Source organism: Emys orbicularis, chromosome 5 (assembly GCF_028017835.1).
Source record: "Emys orbicularis isolate rEmyOrb1 chromosome 5, rEmyOrb1.hap1, whole genome shotgun sequence".
Taxonomy (NCBI): domain Eukaryota; kingdom Metazoa; phylum Chordata; order Testudines; family Emydidae; genus Emys; species Emys orbicularis.
In genome coordinates, this window is record NC_088687.1 from 102,143,744 (window position 1) to 102,156,032 (window position 12,289).

At 42.7% G+C, this 12,289-nt stretch overlaps 1 protein-coding gene across 3 annotated transcripts in view; it reads right to left on the reverse strand.

Annotated features, from left to right (window-relative positions):
• Positions 1-4,128, reverse strand: part of KLF3 (KLF transcription factor 3) — a 30,478-nt gene extending 26,350 nt beyond the window's left edge. For all 3 annotated transcript variants that reach the window (XM_065404938.1, XM_065404935.1, XM_065404933.1), the window contains exon 1: positions 4,000-4,128. The gene's annotated coding sequence lies outside the window, so the exon portion shown is untranslated. The remainder of the gene's footprint in view (positions 1-3,999) is intronic.
• Positions 4,129-12,289: the final 8,161 nt, after the last annotated feature.

Below are 12,289 nucleotides of genomic sequence, written 5' to 3' on the forward strand. Positions count from 1 at the left end.
AATATATAGGGCTGGATTCTCTTCTCACTTGCACTGGTATTACACCACTGCAACTCCATTGACTTTACTGGAATTATTCCAGACTTACATTGGCACAGGTGAGAGGAGAACTAAGACTCAATTTTTTTTTTAAGAGTCAAACAAGTTTTTAGAAAAGGGAATGAAACTCATTATTCACCCATGTAAATATATTGGAGTAGAGGGTGTGTGTTAAAAGGTTAACTCAGACTTCTCATGCTGACATAACACAGGCAACTTAAGCAATCATGAGTGTGTAGAGACATGATAACTCACTGGGTGGGGACTGGGAGTTGCAGGGCAGTGACAAGGGGCCTGGATTGGGCTACTGGTCTACTAAAAAAACAGCCTGAAACAGGAAAGAGCACACATATGCCACTTGGAATGTATGACGCAAACCCCAGCCTTGAAACAAAGAACAGGAAACAGCTCTGCTGGCTGTGCTGGAGAGAAAGCACAGAGAAACATTTAGGCGGCCCTCTCTGACCCTATATTCATGAGCAGCTGGAGTTTTTTAAACAACAGTGGGTGGAGGTGTTTGTTCGTTGGGTGTGAATAAAAACACTGTCTTTATACAGGAGACCTGCCCTATTTACAAACAAGCAAATATCTACACTTAACAGAAGAGGACATGTGATTTCAGACACCACAGATCATGATAATTAACCCCAACCTTCCCTTGGATTTCTTTTTGCCTCTAAGCTGCTAATATTTAACTACAGCCTGAATTTTATATAACACCGTACAGCTAACTCTTAGCGTAAAATTATCTTCTTCAAAGAGAAGAACGGAACGATCGGGTCATTACAAGAATTAATTTTAAAAGTACAGCCTATTTTAGAAATTGGCTATTTTCCCACTGCAAAAATTCAGTATGGTTTGACAGCTGAAGACTGACATAATTTAGTGCATACAGTGTTGGTGTATCTGTTGGTCCCAGGATATTAGAGAGACAAGGTGTGTGAGGTAATCTCTTTTATTGGACCAACTTCTGTTGGTAAGATAGACAAGCTTTCAAGCGTACACAGAGCTCTTCTCAGTATACGGATGACAGAACTTAAATTTCAAGAGTTATTAAAGACTCACTCTGCTAAAACACATACCAATAACAATCCACACTAATTTTCACTTTTCTGTACTTTTGCTTTGGTTGCACTTATAGAATGAGATTTTAACTGTAGAACCAGTTAACCACAAATATTTTTTTTATTTTTGACAAATCACTAATACACATCACACTAAAACCATCAAGCTGTTTAAAGAAGAAAACATACTGAGAATAAGGAGTTATGGGGGTGAGGAAGCACACCTCATCTACATGAAATGTATCAGAATAAGTTTATACTTAGTTTCATTCAGAACAACTACTTCACTATTCTTCCTTTTACAACATGCTTTGAACTAGTTCCGCACGGTGGGTCGGACAGCTGCTGTACCAGATATTATCAGACATGAGAATGTGTTACTGCAAGTTACGTGGATTAGCAGCCTAGTAATGACAGTAACCACCGTACATTTCATTTTAGTAACTGCAGTTTCAGAAGTACATGAGATTACAACTGGTTATGGAAGAATCTACACAACAGTGTATGGTTGTACGTTCTATAGTTATATTATTTTCTTCATACTTAACATTTGGAAAGGTAAGTATCAAAAGTATCTAGGTACTTGATTAGCCCCTCATCACTGTAGTATCTGAGCACTTTCAACTGAATTAATTCACTTTTACATCATTACTTACCTGAACACTTTTGTTTTTGTAGTGCTGTAGTCATGTTGGTCCCAGGGCATTAGAAAGGCAAGGTGGGTAATATGGTTCTCACCCACCTTGTCTCACTTGTGGTTTTGGCTGATACTATAGTTGTTGTGTAGGTGTAGTGTATTTTCATAATATTGTAGGGCACTCTCAAAACTGTTATACACTGACAACATTTCAGTTTCCTCAAAAAAGGAAAGGACCATTTTACGGCTTCTTTCTCCACCCACCTCCCAACCCCAGGCTTCACCTACTATTATACATTAACCAGTGTAGGCAAAACATATTTACCTGCTTGGATAAAAGGAAAGTATGCCACTCAACTAAACTCTGATGCAGACTCTTGTATTTGAAAATATTAGTGCTATCAAACTAAATCATATATTTTAAAGCACAAGGGATAAAGATAGTTTGAAGTAAGTGTCCCCAGGGTCAGACAGGATTATCAAATCCAGATGTGGTTCCTCTCATAAAAGAAGTTCCTTATACAACAACCAAGACAGCACATCTTAAAACTATTCTATGGAAAAAATACATGAGTGAGCAGCAATTGTATTCTTTGTTTTCAATACAGATTAAAGAACATTTATGGACATTAATTTCAATAAAATCAAAACCACAAAGTCCCTCCATCCACGACCCAAGCTTGGCTTTTCATAACAACACCACATTCAAAGTTGAGCCCTGTGAATAGTGACACTTCCTGAGTTTTCAAAGGGCCACTATGTAGAGGCAGAGCGCAAGCAAACAATGCAGGTACAGTAAAACTGAATCAGAATGGATAGAAAATCTTTGATGAAATCAATTTCTTTGAGTTAAAAAGAATGACAATTTGAACAATTCTAAACTAGGTATTACTCCTGATTTTTTGCTACTTTGTGTAGGATTTCAAGGTGGGGTCTTAAAGAACAACTTTCTCTAGTCCATCCCCTCGCCTTGCACCCCCCCAGCCAATTTCAGTGTAAGAACTTACATTGGACAAAGATCGAAGATAAATATTCCTATTCCCATTTAAGTGTAGAAAAACAACATTCATATAGGCAGGAAGTCAATTATGGATGTCATTTCCAATTCCTTATAAAAGTTACTTTATATTTTAAGTGTCAGAGCTAAATATCATAAATATTAGAGATTTGAACTTTTTCCTAGAAGAGTGTTAAATAAGACTAGGTATGTTAATATTTTATTTTAAAAACATTTTAGGACTAATTTTATCCCTGGTATAACTCCACCACATTCAGTCGAGTTATACCAGGGTTAAATTTGGCCATTAAACTATTCCACAGTGCTATGACCCTAACCATAATGTACTAGTGATAGCGTACTATTTAGAAAAACCAAACAACAAAAACAACCCTCTTCACTGTTTTTTCTCCCCACAGAAGACAAACATTTTTAATCCAACAGAAGTGAATGAACCCATTACACTGTGCAACTCAATTTTGTACTTTAATAGCATTAGCAAGCTCTGATGACATTTTAAATTGTAGACTTGTCTATTGTACTGCAGTCCCCCATCTGCCAAAAGATGCTCTGGGGGCTGAAACAACTGCTACTGAGTAGCAGGAGCCCAAGAGAACGTCTCATATTGTCCAAGTCCAGAGCCGGAAAGAAAGGGACTCCCTTTCATATTGAGACAATGGAGGTCTTGCGATCAGCACCAGAGAGCCGAGCCAAAGGCCACACCAGGTGTGTGATTTTTCTTACCCAATCTCTGTAAAAGCCAGTAAGACAGAGGAAACCACACACACCAGAGCAGACCCCTGTATTTTGTCCCACCCTCTCTTGCAACCTTTGCAGCAACCACAGAAGCTGGGGATAGAAACATCCGCAGAAACTCCCCCTACTCGGCCCCCTACACACACGTGACCTTCGGTCCCCTCTTCCCAGAAAGAGACAAAGTATCATCGGAGTTGGTAATCCCTCCTTCCGCCCTTACAAGCTGTACAGAAACAGATAATAAAGCACCACAGGAGTTGGAGATAGAAACATACATTCTCCCCCCACCCCCGAAAAACTTTCGCAGAAGTTGGAGCGTGTCAAGCCGCCAGGATGGTCCGCGGGCGCAGCCCTGGCCCCCAGAGCCTCAGCGGGCTCGCAGCTTTGCATGCACCCAGGTCACCCCAACGCTGACCCCCCACCCCCCGACTTCTTCCAGCAGCTGGAAACTTTGGCACGTTGCAGTCAGACGCGAGGAATAACCCCACTCCCCTCCCCGCGCTCACCCTCAGCAGGGCAAGGGGCCTCCGCCGCCGCCCGAAGCCCTGCGATGGGGGCTGTGAAACAGAGCAAAGCACCCGGCCCGAGTCCCGGCTCCCTGCGGCTGAGGCTGTGCGCTCCGCGGTGGCCGTGCGTCTCTGGGCGAGGGGAGGGCGCTCGCTCGGCTCCCCCAGGCTCCTGGCACTAGTCTCCGCTGTCACATGACGCCGGCGCCGCTCGCTCTGCCAGGCTCCCTTGGCCGGCGGGGTAAGGGGAGGGTCAGGGAGGGGAGCGCGGCCAGGGCGGCTCCCAGCCCGCTGTGTGGAGGCTGCGCTGGAGGGGCCGGGGCGAGTCACTGGCTCGCACACCCAGCCAGGCACGCACTGCTCCCCCCGCCCTGCCCCCCGGAGGCAGACAGACTCACAGACACTAATTATCCCCAGCACCGCGGCGGAGCCGCCGCCTGACCGGCCCTTCCAGCTGCTCCTCCGCCTCTCCCTCGCTGCGTGTCAGGCAGAGGCGTGCGCCTGGCACCCGGCGCCAACTACACCCCCCTGCCCGCCTGAGCAGCAAAGCTGCGGCAGCAGCCAAACAACCGCGCGGCGCAGCGCCCCCGGGGCAGCAGGAAGGGAGGCGCTCAGGGCGGGCTGCCGCGGAGCTGGCTTCACAAACACGGGCTGGGCAAGGGGACCGGCACCCAGCCGCCCACGGAGCCTGACTCTGCCGCCCTTTGCAAAGCGCCTGGCGGATCACGGGACCGCTCGGCTGGGGCACGGGCGGCGGAGCCGCAGCCGGCGTGGTGCAGGGCGGGCATGGCTCCTCTGGCCGGGCTGCTGCTGCCTGGGGGCGGACCCTTCCCTTAGTTACCATTGGCTTGGGGACTCATATTCCATGTGGGTGCACCCACAGGCCCTGTGTGGGGCTGTTTTTAGGACTGTGCTCCAGTGTGGCTCGGCGTTAGAGAACAGGGGCATCACAGACATGAAACAGACAAGAAGTGTAGACTCATTGCTATTAAATAAAAAGGGGAAACAAAGAAAACAAATCCTTCAAATACCATGAGGGGCTAAGTTCTGCTCTCTGATACACCCCAACTGAGCCAACTTCTTATAAGTAAGTGTCTAACTTTAGGTACTTAATGGGGTTGGCCAAAGTGACCAGGTCAAGGCAACACAAGAAATCCTGAATTATGCTCTTGGGCACACCAATGTAAATCTTAAAGTCAAAGGAGTGACTCTGGATTTAGACTGCTTTCAGAGTATAGTCTGACCCTTAAGTGGGAAACAGTGTGAGGACTAAAACTCACATCTCCTGACTTCTATTACCATCCTTTAACAACAAGACTGTTATTTATTTATGGCCAGGTTCTGAAGCCCTTACTCCACAAACAGTCCCATTAACTTCAGTGGAACAATGTGTGGCCTCACATGCTACCCAGCCTGAATAAGGGTGTCAGAATCTGGCCCTTAGTGACACTGGTGGGCTCAGGGCTGTTCAGACTATAGAAGAGGATACTGTCCTTGCCCCAAGGAGATTACAATCAAATACAATGCAGTACAAAAGTGATATACAAGTTGAAGGTTCAAGGCTATTCAAATTTTAGAGTGACACAAATAATGGGACAAATTTTGCTCTCTCACACACGCAATCACAGCGTGAAAGTGGTATTTGTCCCATGTCTCCAATTTATCTGCTTTTACTTAGGACAGGAGTCTCAGTGGAATCTGCTGAGTGCTCAGGACTTTTGAAAATCAGGTCACTTGTTTAGATGCCCAAATATGGATTTTAGAGCCTAATTTTAGGAGCCCATTTTTGAAAATATTGGCCTAAAGTTCCCAGCTTCATGGTTTAAACTATGATTCTGCGATTGGGTTGACACATTACGGTGTGTGAAATCAAGACACCTATAATATCTAAAAATAAGACCAGGCAAGGGACAAATCCTGCCTTCACTAAGGCTCTGATGCTGCAGTAAGAGCTGTGTGGACAGATGAAAGCCCATTGGAGCATTCTGTGAATGCAGTGTTCCTTCCTGTGTGTAGTTTTCTTATTGCAAGATCAGGGCCTTATTTTGTAAGTCAATGAGAGTTGCTGGGTACTCAGTACTTTTGAAAATCAGACCATATATTTCAGTACCTAAATAAGGACTTTAGGCATCTGTTTTTCAGACGATTGATTGTAATGTATTCCATTCCCTTTGATTTTTTATAATATTATAAAAGCAACACAAAGACTTAAAGGCAAAAAACCCTAGTTGTTTAAGCATTCTACTGTTTGCTTTGTTTACAGAAACATTACAATCCATGCTTTTTTAGTTCAAGTATATTTTAATGTATTCTTTGGCTCATCTTAGCACATTTTCTAGGCAAACATGGTGTTTTAAAAACTGAACTAAGCACCAGTCTGAAACCCTGAGGAATACTACACTGACACAACACAAAGAACCCTGGGATACCGGACCTTGGTAATGCTTAAAATGTGAAATTTTATGTTATAAGGTTATAACATATATCAAAAATAAACACACACTTATTGTGTCAGTGCACACCAAATAGTCACAGAGCATCTCAGTGTAATGAGGAGGAGCTGCTGCAATGCTCCTACATGCATATGCTCAAGTATAAGGTAAGATAAAAGTAATACTACTAATTATGTCCCAATTCTACCTTAATTTATTCAGGTGGAGTTACCATTGGCTGCACTGGTAATTAAATGTGTGAAATATAGAACAGAATTGACTTAATCACAGTGTCATATTGTTGGATATATAACATATATCCACTAGGTCCCTCTGCTGTCCCCTGCCCTGATATCAAAGGGAGTTTTGCCTGTTATAGCCTGATTCTGTTCCACCAGTGTAACTCTATTGATTTCAGTGGAACTAGTCTGGATTTACACCAACACAAGTGAGAGGCAAATCAGAACTCTGAGTCATTTTTGGCTGAGCGAAGTATGGCCCTACACTCAACTCGATGTCTATCTGTAATGCAATAACTTTTGAATGCTGCATCCTATCAATTTCAAAATTTCACGGAGTGTTCTAGGCATCCATGGGCACAATCTTATTGATTTGGGTGAAAATTGAAAAACTGGAAAGGGGAAATGAAGGACACGCAAAGCCCCAGGCACCTGGTTAGCACACACATTAGCTTCAACCAGATCTGAATCTGTCTCTAGATCAAAGACCTGGTCGATAGCAGTCATTAATACTCTCTATCTCTGTCCATCCTTCCAATAGAGTTTAAAATGTAGGGGAGAATGGGGGACCTTGGTGTGGGGGAGGGGAAATAGGTTCACACAGAGTCCCTGGCATGTGGCAGAGGAGGAAATGGGGGACACACACAACCTCTGGCATAGGAGAGGAGAACATATGGGACTCTGGCATAGGGGGAGGAGGAATGAGGGGGCATCACTGGGTGGAGGAAGGTGAGAGAGTTGCAAGAAACCACTGAAATAGAGAGGTGTGGGAGGGAGATAGTGACAGAAGAGGAGCATAGAAGGAGTCAAGGAACTTCTGTGGTGCGCAATGAGCTCAGACTACAGCAGCAATGAAGTGGACCCCCTAGTTAAAATGCTTAACGGGCCAGTCCAAATTCATGGTAGAGGACCAAATTCTCCCTGGTGAAATTTATCCCTGCTGAAGTCAGCTGAATTACAAGGATGAATTTGGCCCAAAGTACTTATAAAATTATGTGTATTAAAAGTAAGCCACTTTTTTATTTTGCTTTCTAAGACAAAATTAATTTAAATGAAATGTTGTAAAATCCAGAGCTGAGAACTCTGATGCCACAAGCTTTGGAGGCTGCTATAATATTTTTAATCATTTCACTAATTTTTTGGTGCCCTGCTGCCTACTGGAATTCACAGCCCCAAGTTAGGTTACCAGGCTCCCTATATAAGGCATGGGGAGAGTTAGACATCTAAAAAAGGAATTCACAAAATGCTGAGACAAGGGTGAGGCCTCAGCCCTGCTCCTTAAAGGCAGGGCCGGCTCCAGGCACTAGCTTGGCAAGCAGGTGCTTGGGGCGGCCTCTCCGGAGAGGGGCGGCAGGTCCAGCTATTCGGCGGACGGTCCCTCACTCCCGCGCGGAGCAAAGGACCTCCCGCCGAATTGCCGCCACAGATCGCGATCGCGGCTTTTTTTTTTTTTTTTTGGCTGCTTGGGGCGGCCAAAACCCTGGAGCCGGCCCTGCTTAAAGGGAGTTGGCTGTCTAACTCTGGGCCGGAAGGAAGCATCTGTCTCTACTGAGGATTCACAGCCATTGGAGTTAAGCTCTCAAATCAGATTAGTTGTCTTTCACAAAAACCCAAGAAGAAGCCAGTCATAACCTGGTGGTCAGAGCACTCAACCAGGAAGTAGGGGACTCAGGTTCAAAATTCCCCTTCTACCTCATATAAAGCAGGCCCTGGGGGTGACTGCCCTGTTTGACTCAGCTCTATTTTCCACAATCATTTCTCACTCAGTTCTGGATGCTGGCTAGGGATGGAATCAATTTGCTGCTTGCAGTGAAAGCCTCTTGTATGGCCTGTTGTAGAAGCTCCACAGTCAGGAAACACTTTATTAATAACAAATGGAAACTTCCCCTATGAAAAAAATCAAGCCCTGATACTTCAAACACACACATGAGTAACTTTTTATGCATGTGAGTGGTCCTGTTTAAGTCAACCCGCGTAAGTGTTTGCATAATTGGGCCCCTATTGTTTAGGTGGAGGAAGGGTGGAGGTGAGAAATAGCAAGGTAGAGCTCCAGTCTGTGTCTGTTGTGCAGGTGCAACGGGGAGGAAACAGTTAGAGACATTTAGGTAGGAGCAGATTTCAACCAACACAACATGGGGCTGTAACCACTGCAATTAGTCAGTATGGTGCTGGCTGGCTGCTCTTTGTCAGCCCAAGCCCTAAACCTGCTACCACCATGGTTACTTTCCTAGCACTTTATTAATTAATTTAATAATTATTTTTTATTCATCATTATTATTTATTATTATTATAAGAAATCTAACTCACAGCAGCAGCAATCAAAAATATATTGAAAAGGCTCAGGCCAGAGTTTAGCGTCTGTGTGTGCCTGTGTCTGTGAGCTTTTGGGAGCCAACATCTTTCTGCTGCATTTGTAATTGGTACTGGCTGCTGGGCTTGAATTTCATTACTGAAGGTCCACAGGGACCATTGTTATTATTTATAACATAGATTTGATCCAGGGAGACCTAAAATTTTCATATTCTAAAGTGCAGCACTAATCTCAATAGCAAATAGTAGAGATCCACATGTAACTACTCTAGACTCCAGGGACCTGATTCTGATCTCAATTACAATGGTGTAAATCCAGAGTAATTCCATCTATATTGACATAACTAAGATCTCCATCTGGCCATGTGTTCTTTTGAGAGCCAGTGTGCAGCTGCTCAATTTCTTACTTCTGCTGGCTGGGCTTGAATTTCATTACTTGAGGTCCACAGGAACTACTTTAGATTTTGGTACACAGTGATGCTGAAATTCCTACCCAGTGGGTAAAATGAGGCACAGAAAGATGATGTGATTTACATAAATAGGCATATGGAGTCAGAGTTGGGAAATAGAGTCCTGTTGACTACAGATACCTGATCTCTATCTACTATACCACTCCCAGAGAAGCTGACTGGAAGCAAAGTGGATAAGCAGTTCAGAAGAGGTGGAACACTCCTTTGAGCTCAGATATTTTGTAGCATAATTACGTAAACCAGTCTTCTGAAGTCTCCTTTATGTTGCTGATGACTCCTACTGAATAAATGCTGGGTCCTTCTTTGCCCTGCTCCTCGAAATGAGCCACAAAAGTCCTGAATGAATGATACTGTGCTCACTGATGTGACATATGCTGCATTCAAAGAAACCTCACTATCTCTGCTGCTACCCTCGCAAATTCTTCCTTCAAGATCCATTTCCACCAACTATGGCCTAAATGTCTTTCTGTGTTATGGTCCATTTGGACATAAAGGGCTAGAATCTCAGCGGTTGTAATTTGGCATAGCTACATTGACTTCAATGAAGCTATGCCAATTTACAACTGCTGAGGATCTGCTCCATCCCGTAGAGGCTGCTTTGATTTTGCTCAGTCAAGCAGTTCAATGCGTGCATTGCTGAGTTCCTTCTTGCAGGCAATGATATCCTGGATCTAGCTACTGGTAATTAGCCTAAACTACTGTATTTGCAGTGCTAACTGGTAGTTATTTGTCTTGACTTACTGCTAAAATACTTAGGTCAGGCTCAAAACAAGATTTTTGTTTCCTTTTAAGATCTGCTTTGGGTTGATTTTTTTTCCCATTTCCAGAGCTTTGGGCATTTTTATTGGCACACGGCTTCTGTTTATCATAATTTTCTTTTGAACTATATAGATGTGAGCACCACAGAAACCTTTGGGCTTGGGGCATCCACAAATTACAATCTGTTATATTTAGTATGTATCCTTGTACCAGAAGGGCATAGTATATTGGGGGCAGGGGGAGGGATTTGGGTTTTCTATTCTCGGGGGAGCATTTTTGGGTATAGTTTGGGGTGATTTTTTTTTCTGTTTCTAGTCTGTATTTTATAGGAGGAAATTACTTTTTGCACACAATTTACATTTTTATATATAGGGTGAGTTTATTTCTATATATAGATTAGAAGGGGTCATCAAAAATTCAGTCAAATTCAGGCCTGACATAACTCTATTGACTTTAGTGGAATTTCCACACTGACGAATGACTCATAATGCCCAATATTCAAAAACAGCATCTAAAGGCATGCAATTTGAAGTGACAATGTTTTGTTTATCCAAAATCTGGATTTTCATGAAAAACTGTAAATACAATTTGAAAAGCTGCAGCTATTATAAGACGGTACGTCTTTGATTCTATTTCATTTTAATATCATGGAATATTTATTAAAAATGAGCAAATTGCTCAGCTACTCTGTGAAGTCCTAAATAACAAATTTCATTTCAGACAGAATCAATTCTTCCATATCAGCAGGTGTTATGAACTCAGTGTGATAGAGGTCAATGTCTTCTTTCTGTTTGAAATAACCCTGCAGAATCTGTTTAAATTCTGACTGGAGTTAACCATTGGTACATTCAAACCACCATCTCATTCCAGTTCCTTCTGTGTTTCAGTAACTAATTTTCAGCAGAGGCTATGACATCTGAAAGCACATTGGCAAAATAATCTGATCCATAGCAGTACATTAAGAGCCAGTTTAATGAGGGAGATAAAGGTCCTAATGTATCAGGTTCAAAACAGGTCTGGCCTTGAAAGGCTCCATTTCTAATTTTAAATTAGTATAATTATCCAAGATGGAACATAAATAATAACAAATCCCAACACGAAACTCATATTTACAGTCACCTTAACTTCACATAATAATCAAAACAGTAAAGTAATAACCACTGGTTCTTTTTCTCTCTCTTACCATTATGTAGTATTGTATGCATTAGCAAGAGCTATTCAGTTCTACATTTTCACCAGCAGGTATTGCCAGCAATTTTTATTTCACTACAATACTGAACTATAAATGGAGTAGTCGGAGTTTATTGTAAGAGACGTGTTTTAGTTAGATTCAAACACATCTGATGTTTTAAATTCTTACCAGAAAAGTTTTCTGGATAAGACTTATTGCCTTTAGTTTTGTGAGGGTTTTACATGAAAGATTTTTATAAGCGATATAAAATCACAATTCAAATACCCATTTATTCCTAAACCCCTACCAGCCCTCTCTCCCCGCGACTTACCCTGAACACAGTTTTGACCCTGAAAAGGAAGATCCAGAGACTCCATGAAGTCTGCTACGGACTTTGCTATAACTAGTGCTTTTATCAAAAACAACCAGGGAGTCCTTGTGGGACCTAAGAGACTAACAAATTTATTTGGGCATAAGCTTTTGTGGGCTAAAACCCACTTCATCAGATGCATGAAGTGAAAAATACAGTAAGCAGTATATATATCACAGCACATGAAAAGATGTGAGTTGCCTTACCAAGTGGGGGGTCAGTGCTAACGAGGCCAATTCAGTTATGGTGGAAATGGCCTATTCTCAACACTTGACAAGAAGGGGTGAATATCAAGAGAGGGAAAATTACTTTTTGTAGTGACCCATCCACTCCCAGTCTTTATTCAGGCCTAATTGGATGGTGTCCAGTTTGCAAATTAATTCCAATTCTGCAGTTTCTCTTTGAAGTTTGAAGTTTTTTTGTTGAAGAATTGCCACTTTTAAGTCTGTTATTGAGTGTCCAGGGAGACTGAAGTGCTCTCCTACTGGTTTTTGAATGTTACAATTCTTGATGTCCGATTTATGTCCATTTATTCTTTT